Source organism: Sciurus carolinensis, unplaced genomic scaffold (genome assembly GCF_902686445.1).
Source record: "Sciurus carolinensis unplaced genomic scaffold, mSciCar1.2, whole genome shotgun sequence".
In the NCBI taxonomy this organism is placed as follows: domain Eukaryota; kingdom Metazoa; phylum Chordata; class Mammalia; order Rodentia; family Sciuridae; genus Sciurus; species Sciurus carolinensis.
Window position 1 is genome coordinate 254,902 of NW_025920123.1, and position 15,832 is coordinate 270,733.

A 15,832-nucleotide genomic window follows, 5' to 3' on the forward strand; every position below is an offset into this window, starting at 1 on the left:
AGCAGAAAAGAATATGGGTAAGGAAAAATGACAAATTGCGGCAAAAACTGAATACAAATCCATTTGTTCTTACTTATCCTCTCATGCATTGCTTTGAAAATGCAATTTTGTTAGAAGTATTTTTTTCTAAATCTTCGAAAGCTTAGATGCTCAAGCTGTTAGCCTGAGTTGCAAATGTCTTTTATTCCTTGTAAGAAATTAGTATTTTTTAAAACTTGAAGTGAAGTGCCCTAAATAAGTCTATAATTAGAAAATAAAACACTTACTGCACTTGGACTATGGTGATTGGCAGTAAATGATTTGTAGGATTTAATACACATAGAATTACCATAGAAAAGTAGTAAGAGGAAGACATTAAGCTGCACTTTTTATCCTAACTTTAATTTGTATACTCTTAAGCATCATAAAATGATAAGAATTTTAGAAAGTGAATATGAAGATAAATATTCACTCATCTCATCTCATCTTTGAACAACTATGCTAACCCATTTAGTCATGATGGATAAAGAAAATGCAATACTATTTACTTTTATCAAAATTATACTATTTACTTTTATCAACACTTTATCAAAAGTGTTTAAGTCAAACTCAAAAAAACCAAAGACTGAATGTTTTCTCTGATATGAGGAAGCAAATTCACAATAAGGGGGAGATAGTGAAGAATAGAGTTACTTTACATTAGGTAGAAGGAAGTGAATGGAGGGGAAGGGGTATGGGGAAGGAATGATATTAGAGTGAAACAGACATTATTACCTCATGTACATGTATGACTGCATGACTGATGTGATCCTGCAATATGTATAATCATAAAAATGAGAGATTACAGTGTACTTATGTATGATCTATCAAATTGTATAAGTGCATTCTACAGTCATGTACAATTAATTAGAACAAACAAAAAAATTAAAAATCAGTCATAAAAATGTGTTTGTTCTGCAAAAATGCCAGATGGTAAGAACCTATTTGGAATATCAGGCTTTTGTTACAATAGTAATGAATGTTAGACTTCTACTTCAAACCAATAAGATATTAGAAAAGAAGTATTCAATAATTTGAGGATCTTTTAATATTTTATCAAAATGCAGTAAAACATGGTACTAGTTACCAAAGACCAAGTATGACAGACAGGTGACTACCTACTAGTAAACTCATTTGAAACTGTCCAGCACATTAGAAATAGAAAATCAAACTTTCTGCCTGTGGCTAGCAGTTATACCTGACTCTGATGAATAGAAGAGCTATAGCAATTTTCAGCATGAGCCTAGCTCTGAGTTCCTCCATTTAGTAAAGCAGCACTTTGCCATGAGTTACTGTTTTGAATATGAATAACAAGGTAGAATGACTCTACACCTTGCTTGTACAATTAAACAACCATATTCTGTACAGCAGAACTATAAGTAGTAAACTGAAAAATCGATTGTGTTACTAAATTTAACCACCTTAAAGTTATTGAATTAAACCAGCAATATAGATGCATGGACTTATCAATAGGCCTGCTAGCTTATCAAATATACCAGAGCACCAAGGGAATCAGCCCCCTCAGCTGAGACCCATGAAAGTGGGAGCACCTCAGAACTGGACATGGCTGCACACTGACCCCATTTTCTGGTCACTCATCAACAGTCATGCTCAGGAAAATTGCCATAGCAACAAATCTCTGATTCTCTGTCCCTGAGTCAACTCAGAATGGTTTCTCCTGCACAGGACAATAAAACATGACTCCTCTGATTGACTCTTTAAGTTGATATTGTGAAACTGCTCACCATTAGAACTCTTGCCTTGACAGTCCTGAGGAACTTATTCCTTAAAACCCTTATCTAATAATCAACTACAGTGACTCTGAATTTATATATGCTTTATGCCTTTGCTGTTACCACAACATTCTGTGTATACACACACACACACACACACACACACACACACATATCTTTATGTGTGATGTGAGTGTTACAGATATTAGAAATTTAAAAAGGAATGGAATAAAATAACTGTGATTGCCTTAGTCATGACACCAAAAGAATCACTAGCATTTTTGGTGAATTGCAATAGATGAAAATGATATAGCTTTGAGTTTATGATTATTCTATAGATCCCAAAAATGTGGAAAGAAACAATCAGGTTTGGTGAATGTTAGTAGGATCGCTCATTTATGACATGGCTGTAGATCTTTCCAAATGCTCTAGGGATAAATCAATCCTTGCCTCTTCTACTTTCTGGTGTTTGCTCTCAGTCCTTGGAATTCTCAGACTTGGTATTCTCTTTATGTCTTTACATGGTCTTTCCTTTGTGTATGTGTTTATGTCCAAATTTTCCTCTTCCTTTTGGACACGGTAATGGTTTGTGACTTCCCTGTTTCAGGATGACTATATCTTTACTTACTTATGAGCAAACACTCTATTTCTAAATAAAGCCAAATTCACAAGTTCCAGGTAGGCATGAATCTTTGGGAACTCCATCCAATCCTGTAGAAACAGGAAAGGTTAAATATTCTGTTCAGTTCCCTAGTTTTGTGAATGTCTTTCAATAAGCAAAATTCCCCACTAAAATATTCACCTATATCTAAGACAGAACATTTCTACTGCACTAATGGAGGAATAAGAATACTGTTTCTGTGACCAGTGATACATACTTTAAGATTCCCATACAGGAGGAAGTCCACAACTACTTACCTCTGATGTAACACAAAAGAATTCAAAGCTATAGGTAATGGTGGGTATCATTATATTTGGCTGAAAGCCTGAGATTTTAACTTCCTTTGTTATTGTGGAAAAAATATTTCCTTTTATGGAATAAGTTAAAAATAATATCACAAAAAACTGTTCTCTGAAAACACTGTCCAGAATTTTTTAAAACTCCATCTGTATTATTAATGCTATTTTAAGAGCTAGAAATCATAACATGTCTTAAAAAGTCAAACTCATATAGAGAATCAGTGGAGCCTAGAGAAAAAAATGTGGGTTTGGGGTGACAGACACAGCCCTTCTGAGAGAGACAGAGGGTGACTGCATAGTTGTGTGCCCTTGAAGTTGACACTGAAGGGGAGTATTTTTTGAAATTGGGTTCTTTCAACAGACTCAGTTTTAACAAATAGTATTTTTTAAAAAGTCACTAATAATAACTCACAAATGGCTCAAATCAATAATATAATTCATAAATTGCCGAATATAGTGTTTTGTACTTTGACTGATGTCCAAGTATAAAGTTTTTTTAGATGAATTTAGTTATATACTTAATAGTATGGAGTTGTGATTATAGCCCCAATAAGGTTTTTTAAATGGAACTTATTGTATAAGTTCAATAATATTTTTGTAATAACAGTAATATTGTAGTTAGCCAAACATGAACAAATAAGTTGTTACTCAGTTACTGATATTTTGTACAAATCCTTAGTTTTAGGCATATATGGGCAAAAATTAACATTTAGTAAGATATTTTGTATTAAGAGAAATTAAAGAACAGTAAATAATGTGGAACTGCAAATACCATCCATTTGTTTGATTAGGAAATAAAATTCTACATAGCAGAAAATATTTTTTTTAATTTTTTGTAGTTGTAGGTGGACAGGATGCCTTCATTTTTTTGTTTATTTATTTAGTTTTCCTTCTTTAGAAAAGCTACACTTTAATCACTTAGTGTTACAATGAAAATAGGTACCCGAAGACCATCTTGAATATTCTCAGCTGTACAAAAGACATACAAAACTCCCAGGCAGGAGCTGATGGTGGTGAGACCTGCTGTCTCCCTCTGTGGCATTGCCAGGGCAGTCCCCCCGCCCCCAGCATCACCAAGTACCACCTCTGATCCCTCAACCTTGTGGGGCGGAGCATGTACTAGCAGGGGGACAAGCCCTCACACTCGGTCAGTAGAATTTCTTTAAGAAAAAATAAAAAAGTTAAAAATTTAACAGGCACTAAAACTGGGAAGTTATAACTCTTCTGGTTAACTTTAACATTTGAAACTCTAATATTGAATCCAAAAAAGTATTTTAAATCACAAAAATTTAATCCATATTAAAATATAAAAATAAGCCCAAAACACTCCAGAGAAAAGATCTAAAACTTAAACAACCTGGGGCTCCACAGCACTGTGGGTGACTGAGCACAGGCAAGGACCTCACCCTGCCAGCATTTACCCCTGGCTGCTTAGCCAAGCCAGAAAGCCCTTGTCCCTGGGAGCCTTATGCAGTCAGGGCCAGTGGCATGGGCAGGTGGCCCTCAGGACACGTTGGTCATGGGCTTGTACTTCTTGAAGTGCATCCACTGGCCTGTGGCATAGTTCATCTCAAACATGGTGTCCACCAGCTTTGTGGTGCTGTCCTGGCCACCAGCCTTGGGCAGATTCTCTGTGGCTCACTCAGCTTGATCTGAATCACCATCCCCTTGCTCCTGGCATGGGTTCTCATGAAGGGCAACTTCTTAGGCCTCTGCTGGGCAGGGGGCTGGGTCTGTGGGACCACCATGGCCACCAGGGGCATCTGAGGGGCTGGGGTGACAGCTGGGGGTGTGGTGGGCGTCAGGGGTAACGTGGGTGCTGTAGGTGTGGGCACAGCAGGGCTCAGGCTGCTATTGTACATGGGTGCCCTCTGCTTAAACTGTGCCGGCAGTGTGGGGCTCAGGGTGCTGGGTTCCTCAGGTGCCCGGGTGGCTTGCAGGCTGTTTTCCCAGGAAGTTGGTGCTGGAGGAGCCTCGGAGCTGGGGACATAGGAGGAGGCTGGGACCATGCTGGGTGTGAAGGGCATTTAATTCGTGGAGGGCAGTTCAGGCTCACTGTTCAGAAACCCAAGTTTCTGTGTGGACACCAGGCCAGCTGTGTAGTCCGGGTGGCATTCTCCACCACGGTCTCCTCTTTGGCTGGCTTTTCCACCACTTCTGCTCCTCTTCGCCTCTCAGCCAGCACCAACCATATCCAGGTCAGAGATGTTGAGCAGCTTCATGCCCCTTTCTTTCCACAGAGGGGTCCTCAAAGGTGGGATGGGGTCCAGTTCCCTGCAGGACTGAAGACACTGGGCGTGGTAGGGTTTCTGAAGGGTGCCTGCTATGGGATGCCTTTGAGCGGGGTTCTGGTGTCCATGTTGCAGAGCGGCCCCCGGCCCTTGGCATGAACGGCACCCCTGCGCTCCTCTTCAGCTGCTGCCGGTCTCCAAGGACTTCTGTAACCGCCCCTCCCACAGTGTGGCACTCTTGGGCTTCCGCTTTAACTGAAAATGCTTCACGGGAGGAGTGAGGGGTCCAGCAAGCGTGGTCAGGGGATTTTCATCCAGGCATTCCAGGGGCAGCATGGCAACGTCTCACACTAGCCCTCCTTTCCTCTAAGTTCTCCTAAAGTATCTTGAACGTTGCGGTTCTGTTCCTCAAGGTCAAGGTTAAGGGACCTCTTGTCAAGAAAGGACTTCAGAATGTCAGCAACCATGAGGACCCAGGGTTAAGAGTGCAAGGTGGCGAGCTGGACGATCTCCATCAGGCCATTCTTCATCTCGTCCGCTGTGCAGCTCGGGCGGCGCAGCGTCTGGAGCAGCAGCTTGAGCTTCACAGCCAAGGAGAGGCGGTGGAATCAGAAGCGGATGTTGTCCATGACGATGGCCATGAGCAGGGTCGTGATGCTGGGCGGCGCCCACAGCTCTTCCTGGGCGCCCAGCTTGTTGTGCAGCCATAGGCCCGTGTCGCTCTCTGCATGGACGCCATCCTGGGGCCTTGTTTATTTTTCTGTGGTGCTAAGGATTGCTCCCAGTGCCTCACGTATGCTCGGCAAGCACTCTTCCACAGAGCCACAGCCACTGCCCAATATTGTAAATTTTAAATGAGTTCTTTCCCTACTAATAAAAATGTTAACCCTTTACAATTGTCATTTTAAATATATGACTCTTGCTAGAAAAGAGATGTCCTGAACTTACTGTTAAAACAATAGATTATATGTTTACGATGCCATCAATTCACTGGATCAGAACCTCATTGCCTGAGCAAATTTTACTTATGATTTACATTAGACTTGGTATTCTGAACAACACTTATTACCCTATCAGACCTAATAGTTAAACAAACCTTGTTGCATCTGATCAGTACTTTTTTGTAGATTGCAGACTTAGCCTCTCCATTTCTAAAACTCTGTGATTTGCACTTCGATAAGTTTACTCTTAAAGTACAAATGACATGAACTCTCTCCATCATATGCTTCTACCTTTCCAAATTGTTATCTGCATTTCCCCCAGAAATAACATTTTAAACTCTGTATCTAATTACTAAAATGTTTACTTAAATTTATTCAAAGATTGCCTTTAAGGATCAGAAATAAATTCAAACTTTCTTAACTGTACTGAGATTTTAAAAATCTTTATATATTGAAAATATTTATTTTTATGATTGATTTATACATCTGTGAAATGGTCACAGCAATCAAGGTAATAAATACCCATACTTCCGTACTCCTTTGTTATTATTTTTACTGTTTTGGGATTTTTTTTTTTTTTTTTTTTTGGTGATGGAAACACTATCTAGTGGTATACTTTCTTTAAAAAATTGTTACAAGTCACTATATATTTTTGCTCACTATTGGAATACTGTAGTTCAGGAGATCTCCAGAACATATTAATCTTTCATAAGTATCTATTACACTGAACAGGTCTCCATCAATGTGACACAACATTCACAGAAAGAAGGATAAAATCTCATGATCATCCTAAAAGATGTAGAAATAACATTTGAAAAACTTCAATACTATTGATGGATTAAAACATTCAGTGAATGAGGTATAAAAGGAATTTACCTAAACACAATAAAGGCCACATATGAAAACTCATAGCTAACTTTTTCACTCAAAGGTGAAAAAATGAACACATCCCCTAGATGATCAGGAAAAAGTAAGAATGCCCACTCTTACATCTTCCACTTTACGTAGAACAGGACATTCTAACCAGAAAAGTGGACAAGGAAAATAAAAGGCATCCAAAGTGCAAGAAAAAACAAAATTATCCCTGCTTGCTGATGAAAAGATCTTCTCATTATCCTTTAAGAACTTGCATACACACACACACACACACACACACACACACACATATTTACACACATGCAGTTTGTACTTAATATATATTTCATATGTGACAGTAGGTCACAGTGTGTTTAATGGGAACAATCACAAATTTTGCAGAGGCAGGTTGAGATCACATAATAAAAACATTACACCTCAAGGACAGAGAATTTTAGTTGTCAATATAAGTGATTTAATATAACTGAAGGATTTTTAAATATAACTACATATTAGGAAGTTTGATGAGAAAATAATGACAAAAATAAACTGGAGAAGTGCAAAGTAACAAATGAGAACAATCAGAAGATACCAGCATTAGTGTAGGCCATGTGAAACATACTTGAACTGAAAAAGTGGCAGTTGGAAAGGTGATCATTTGGACTATTGTATTGTATTTTATTCATTTTTCCCTGCATGAGTTGTGTTTTTTTCTCAGCTACGTATCCTTGTGACCTTTGAGGAGTATTATAATAAGTTGAGAAAATTTAGGAGTTTTCGCCTATGTAGCAAAATTGGAATTCATCTGTGAAACATTCTTCACAACTTCCTTTTTCCTTGTCCTTTTTTTTATGTTTTTATCTGAAGAACATATTTCATATTTATGAATGGAATTCTTCCCATTAACTTTGTCAAGCTTCAAATTTAAATGGAATTTCAAAATTGGAGGCTATGAAAGATTTTATAACCCAGAGTTTATTATTCCAGTGTTCTAATTGTACTTAACACTACTGTTTACTTAAGGCTTATGAAGATCCAGCTGAGAACTTTAAATGCAGTATGTATTTCAATTCTCCACACAATGTAGAGTTATAAGTCCTATCTTCAGAAAGGAGAAAGTGAAGGCAGGTTATCAGTGATGTAACTTGACAAAATCATGTAAATAACAAGCACTAAAGAAGTAATTTGAGCTTAAGTCAAACAGTAAACACTGTGGGCTTAATTACCAAAAACTACCAACTGATAACTACCCACATTCCTGAACCAGGATATATGTATACATTATATGATAAAGTTAATTATAAGTGCAGAACTGGAAATTATAAGACCAGGCTTTTAGATTTGCCATGACAGAAGTAACAGTTTATGACTGATTTTGTATATTTTTTGAAGTGAATCTAACAAGTTTTATGTAGGGAAGGTGAATGTATTTGGATAATGGAAATATGGTTCTGATTATTTAATATTTTTCCTACTTAGAATGGCAAGTATAAATTATTTTAACCACTAATGCAAATGTGTAGTATTTTGTTTTCTGTTTTATGATTATTTTTAATACAATGCCTGAGTGGTAAATAAAGAACTTATTCTTCAAAAGACCACTGAAATTTTTTCTCAATTAATAAAAATATTACAAGTAAATTCATTTTAGGTGATCATGCAGATAAACATTTAAATATTCATGTTTTCATCCGTGGAACTGTTTTTTTTTTTTGATATTTAAAAAATAAAAACATTTTACCTATAAATAACCTGCAATTATGGTAGGTAATGTGATAAAACATAGTTTCTCTGTATTTAAATTTTAAACTTACAAGAAAAAAATTAAAATAAAAAATGAGACTAAGATTTTATGACCTAGAAACAATATTTTGTTATAGGCAGAAAAGCACATTTTCAAGATTAAGAAATTTGTATTGTGATTCTCTTAGAGAAAAATTACTGCATACTCTTAGAGAAAAATTATTACTCTTAGAGGATTACTCTTAGAGAAAAATTATTTTTTTTCTTATTTAAGCATAGCAAATACTTTGCTGTTTTGCCTGGTTTGGTTTCAAATTTCATTTTCTAACTTTGTGTGCATTCTTAAATTCACATGAGTCTCTTGTCGGGATTGTACAGATGAATCTTTTGGATAGATGTCCAATCATTTTGTTTATTTAATTGGAGAATTCGATCTCTTTTATACATCTTTTCAAAAAGACAGATGTACCAGTTTTAATATTCTGTAGCAAAACTTTACTAATAGAGGTGGAGTCTCTTCAATTATTATCAATAGTGAAAATTCAAACTTCTTATTTTTAATTGATATTTAGCTTATTGTTGCCTATTAATTTTGCAGACATTAAGAAAATAAATTTTGTCATACTTTTTTATCTTATGTGCTTAATAATATTATCTCCCTTTTATTGAGTAGTTATTTAAATCTACTTGTCAGACATGAGAGTAGTACTGATCATCACCATTACCATCATCATCATCCTTACTTTACATTTTTTTTAACAAGTATTCATTTTTTGTGGGTCAGACTCGTGCACAACTCAAGAGAAAGAGAATACATATTCAAGTACTCAGTTCTTGGGTCAAGAAAGTTTAGCAAGACCCAGATCTGAGTCTGAGGGTCCAAATTTTCCTCACTGTTATCACCTAGGAGACAACAAAGACCCAAGCCAGCCCTATGTCTACAGAGCCTGTTAGATGCCTCTGAAGAGGGTCCAGGCATGGCTTTTCTGTTAGCCTCCCTGATGATTTTCTCAGCTGCCCAGTATCTTCAGTGCCCACTGGAATCTTGAAGTTCAGAGGGGGTGCTGGGTTTGAAACCATTTTAGGCCACCTTCCAGACCCTCAGTGACATCAGCTTATTCCTACCACAGGGTCTTTGCATAAGCTGCTCCCTGGGCCTTCATGATTTGAGACTTCTTATGCTCCCTCTGGCCTCTGTGGAAACACCACCTTCCATGCTGCCATTCCTGACTATGCTGCCTACCTCCCCTTTACCCTCGCTGCTGCTCTTCACTTCCTCAGGGAAGTGAATCTCCAATTTTATATCCATGATGTCTTTTTTGTTTATTGCAGATCCCACCACTCAAATGGGAGCCAGAAGGGTTCAAGATGGTAACTGTGCTATTCACCAGTGGCCCCATTGCTGAGCATGGAGCCTAGCACATAAGTCCTCAATAAAATACCTGGTGAATAAATTTAGTGATCTGAACACTCAGTACTCTAAGTCTCACAGTGCTGGGAGGCTTAAATGAGTGAATTGCTGTAAAGTGTTTAGAAAGTTCAGTCCCATGTCCATTAAATGAGCTGGGGCTGACCACAGGCAGTGCACAAGGCCTGACCTAGAAGAAACTTCCACAATTGGCAATTACTATTATTGAGTTGTCATTTTTGTTTATCCTGTGTAGATAGCACAGAGTAGGCACTCTGTAAAGCTGTGAACTACCAAACAGACACAGCCCTGGAATAGGCACAGAGACAAAGGATGCAACTGCCACCAGAAGCATCCAGGATGGTCTGATGTGGTGAGAAAAGCAAGACTCAGAGAGATAAAGTGCCCCAAGGGCACCCAGAACTCTGAGGTCACCTAGCACAAGAGCTCTGGTCTTTATTTTCCTTTCATGGCCATGTGTCCCTGAGTAGATTTCTTTGATTGTGGACTTTGCTACATTTGTATAAAGGATCTGGGGCCTCCAGCAGTGTTGAAGAGGTCAGGTACACCCTTTATCCCTAACCCCGGACTCAAGCCTGCTCCATGGTGATCTGGAGTTGCAGAATAATCTCAATAAAAATACAATTCCTAATTTAGTTTTCCTCTTGAGAGAAATACAATTTCCCTCAAACTCAAGAATGTGAATTGCTGCCTTGGAATATCTTTTACAATACTTTGCAGGTGGTTATCTCAAATGTACTGTACAATCTGTAACATGGTTTTCAGAAGATGATGGCAGTAAGTATTTATGATAGTTTTTAATGTACTGATAGTACAAAACTCAGAAGTATCTCAGGTCTTACATAAAACAGATGTGTTAGATTTATGTCTTGAATACAGTGACTAAAATTTAGTATTTACCCTTTCAAATCCTAGAAATTAAGTAAACAGGAGAAACAATAGCTCTAGTTTTAGAAAAATTGACACTTTACACATCAAATAAAGGTATAGATGGGCACAGGTGAGAGGGATCCTGCAGGAAGAACCTGAGAGGACACACATGTCATAGAGAAAATAAGCATTTCCAAGAAGGGAAAGAGCTGGCAGCAATAAACTTCCTTACAGTGAAGGGCTGGCTCTGTTTTTTATCACAGGAATCTCCAAATGCATGGCCTAAAATATACAAATGTATAATAATAACATGTGACCTGGAAGCAGATTAGCAATAACACATTTATTTTTTTTTCTCTCCAGAAGAACCAAATAAAATTGCAGAACACAAAAATGGTCAAAAGAAAATTTTCTTGGGCAAAATAGGAAAACTTGGAATAGTGCTCTAGACTTTTCATCATCTTTCAGAAACCTCCTCCAAAGTAGAACAGAAAAATTTTTTGTCTGCCTTGAAAATGAGTAGTTAATTTTTTTAAAAAATGAGCACCTGTATAATTCCAAAAGGAGGAAAAATAAAAGAATAGAGGAGAAAATGTATAGTCCAAACTAACAACAGAACACATTGAAGAAAATTTGATGGAACAGAAAAAAATAAAGTATACATGTAGGACCTTGAATTTAATAATAATTAATCAATCACATTTATAAATAAGACAACAGAATAGATACACAACAATCAGGAAACACTGCAAAATATATACATGTATATGCTCTAGAACTAAGTGAAATAAAGAAAAGAATGGGAAATTGATTACCTATTTTACAAGAAATAAGACAAACATACAAAGAAAAACAAATCTTATGACATAGTCAATTATTCAAATAAAGACAGTAAGGGTAGAAATAAAAGTATTAAAGGAAAACAATTTTATAATGATTATGGGAGGAGGGGAGAGAAAGAGAAGGTATTTGGGAATGAAATTGGTCAAATTATGTTGTGTACATGTATAACTATGTAACAACAAATCCCACTAATATGTGAAACTGTAATGAACGCTAAAAATTTTAAAAAACTTAGATATCATATTGTTTGGTTCTTTGCATCATGTGTATGATGTATCAGTGCCTGATTATTTGAAATTAATAAGTAAATAAAGTAAAACTTCATCTCAACAGTGTGTGAGAGATTTATAGTGACGGTTACAGCTGCTCAAATTTATTCATTAAAATTGCTACATATTGTTTTCATCAGCAACTCTATGGTATTGTATTTATTCATTCTTATTTTGACAGTCATGTGAATAGTTTTCAGTTATATGCTATTATGAATACTGTAGCTGTAAACATTGTTTTATATATCATCTGTTGCAAAAGTATGAATTCCTTTTAGTGATTTATCTTAAAAATAATACATATATACATATGTAAGTATTATAATAGTAGTTACTTTATAACTTCAGATTGAGAAAAGCTTTGTAATTATTACTTGAATTGATAATTTATAAACAATAGATTGGTTACTTTTTAAATTTTTTTAAATTGTAAACAAACGGGGTACAACTTGTTTCTCTTACAGTTGTAAACCTATAACTTAAATTATAAACCAACAGGAAAAAAAGAATGATTAACCCCCTCACCCCAAAATTATAAGCAATGCTTCTTATAGACAAAATAACTCATTTTTAAACACATGATGTGCTTCTGCCAATTCATTTTTAATTGGACCAATAGAAAAATAAATATATGGACATGAATGGGAGCTATTTTATTCTACCACTTTCCCCAGTTATGGTGGCAGAGATCCTAAAGTTTGACAATACCCTATGTTGGGGTATGTAAGGAAAAGTTCATGGGGTAAAAAGCATATGTAGCTGATAAGTGTACACTTAGATAGAATTTCTTTGAATAATCACTTGTTAAAATGCATTATAAACTCAATAAATTTTTTTCTAAAAATTGTCTTTTAGACACATATGCATTTTCAAAAGAACTACTAAAAGTAATTTATGACATTGTTTATAACACCAAAAATATAATTCCACTTTAAGCATGGGTGCACTTTTAATATATATCAATATAATAGCATTTTATGCCTAAAAATAAGAAATCTCATTAAACTCAATATGAAAATATCACAATCATTCTTTGGAAAAAGAAGCTACAGGATATTGTGCATAGTATGTTATTGTTTTATTTGTAGCAAATAGAAAAAAGACATTACCTCCTTGAATTTGCTTTCACATGAATTAAATATATATATATTTATTTATATCCTGATAATATAAATATATATACATGAATATATGTGTAGTTATTTTTACAGAATACAAATATGTTAATAAATGTATAAACCCATGAATTTTTATATTTCAGTCATTTGACATTCAAATATCAATTAACCTGTTAAGAAAACTATGCTTATCAAGTTATAGATCTTTTCTTGGGCTGTGCTAGCCTGATAAATAATATTTATATAGATCAGCACTTTACCCAGTTGGCTATACAGGAATATTTATTCAACCACAGAATTCTTAGATTTTAGGATGATTCCGTGACAAACTCTCTGAAGAAAAATCTGCACAGGATTATTGAATTTTTTATTAATAATAATAATAATTACTGAATTCTGATATCAATGGTGAACAACCCCAGAAGAAGGAAAGCAAGAGCCATCAAGCAAAATCAATTTAACTTCATGAGGAGGGCTCTCATAAGTTCAGAACCAAAAGGTCATTCTCTCAAAATGGTTCTGGCCCTTTAGTGCATAACTGCTTCCATGTGCCTTCTCTTATGGTCATCTGGTTATATGCAGAAGTGGAAGGAGAGAATGCAAACTCAGAAGGACTCAAGAGTATTGGTGAGGCTCAGTAAAGAACAAAGAAAGAACAAAGAATGTGTGAGTCTGGAATGATTCAAAGATCAAACCAGTGAAATTGAAAAACACTTTATTCTAATTAGAAAATTGTATGCACTGAGTATAAGTTGTTCAGCAAATTTAGACTGATAAAGGGAAAAAAATAACATTCCTTAGCCACCATTCATAAAATAGCATGAATGTAATATGTAAGAATTTGTGAATTGTGGCAATATAGTATGTTATATTTTTACTTACAATTATGTAATAAATATTTCTGATGTCAACACTTAATTATAATGCTAACTTTGTTTTTCATATTTATATAACTATAATTGAAATAGTCAATCTTTTATTTTGAGCACTCATAAAATATTTTGTTTTCACTATTGAAAGCAAAACTTTGATGATAAAATTTTATAATTGCATTCATGGAAATCCAATTGTTATGTTAATATGTTATAAAGTTTCAAAAGGGTTTATTTAAGGAGGATGCAGAAGACGATATTTTAAGAATATACTTAAATTTCAAATTCTTGATTGTTTTCTTTGCTGTGAAGAAGCTTTTTAGTTTGATTTGATCCTATTTGTTGATTTTGATTCTACTTCTTGTGCTTTCGGAGTCTTGCTAAGGCAGTCAATTCCTAAGCTGACATGATTTGGGCCTACTTTTTCTTCTATTAGGCACAGGGTCTCTGGTCTAATGCCAATGAGAGAAAATCTTTGCCTCTTGCACTTTAGATAAGATATATAAATAACTCAAAAGATTTTAAACCAAATAACCCAATTAATGGATGAGCAAAGGAACTGCATGGCCACTTCACAGAAGAATTATAATGGGTCAACAAATATATGAAATATGTTCAACATATCTAGGAGTTAGAGAAATGCAAATTAAAACTACACTGAGATTTCATCTCACTCCAGTCAGAATGGCATTTATCAAAAATGCAAGTAACAATAAATGTTGGCAAGGATGTGGGGAAAAAGGTACACTCATAAATTGCAGGTGGGATTGCAATATGGTGCATCCACTCTGGAAAGCAGTACACAGATTCCTCAGAAAACTTGGAATGGCACCACCATTTGACCCAGTTATTCTACTCCTTTATATATACCAAAAGGGCTTAAACTCAGCATACTACAGTGACACAGTCACATCAGTGTTCATAACAGCTGAATACACAATAGCTAAACTATGGAACTAGCCTAGGTACTCTTCAACAGATGGGAAAATTTGGTATATATACATGATGTAATACTACTCAGTAATAAAGAGAAATAAAATTATGCCATTTGCTGGTTAATGGATGAAGTTGGAGAATATCATGCTAAGTGAGATAAGCCAATTCCAAAAAAAAAAAACAAAGGATGAATGTCCTCTCTGATGCACCCATACTAACTCACAATATATGGGGCTGGTAGGGAAGAATAGAAGTACTTTGAATTAGACAAAGAGGAATGAAGGGAAGGGACAGAGAATGGGAATACAAAAGATAGTAGAATGAATCAGATATCACTTTCTCGTGTGCACATGTTTACATGACCAATGTAATTCTACATCATGTAAAATCAGACAAGTGAGAAGTTATACACCACATATGTATACATGTTAAAATATATTCTGTCATGTAAAACTAATAAGAAAAAATGTACTGTAAACTTAATTTTAGGGCAGTTTTAGAATCAAAAGAAAATTGAGCAGTAAGTATAGACCTCCTATAAATTTCTGCCTTTATACTCTGCAATCTTCTCTAATATTGGCATCTCACACCACAATGGTACATTTGTAACATGGACCATTGTCCCTGAAGTCTAGAATTTTCATAAGGGTTTGTCTTGTGTGTTCTGTGGGTTTGACAAATGAGTACTGATGTGTTCACCATTATCGTATCATACAAAAGAGCTTCAATGCCCTGAATGTCCAGTGTGGTCCACCTATTCTTCCCTTTCCCCAAACCTCTGGAATAACTATCTTTGTACTATCTCCATAGTTTTTTCTTTTCCAGAATACCAAGTAGTCAGGATCATAGAGCACATAGCCTTAACAGATCGACTTTTTCACATAGTAATAGGCATTTAAATTTTGTCCACGTCTTTTGAAGGATCGAAGATACATCTCTTCTTAGCACTTAATTATATTCCTTCGTCTAAATATAACATTATTTGTTTATTAATTTACTTTCTGAAGAACATCT

At 35.5% G+C, this 15,832-nt stretch overlaps 1 pseudogene; it reads right to left on the reverse strand.

The window, feature by feature from the left end:
• Nucleotides 1-4,214: 4,214 nt before the first annotated feature.
• Nucleotides 4,215-9,790, reverse strand: LOC124973843 (negative elongation factor A-like; annotated as a pseudogene).
• Nucleotides 9,791-15,832: the final 6,042 nt, after the last annotated feature.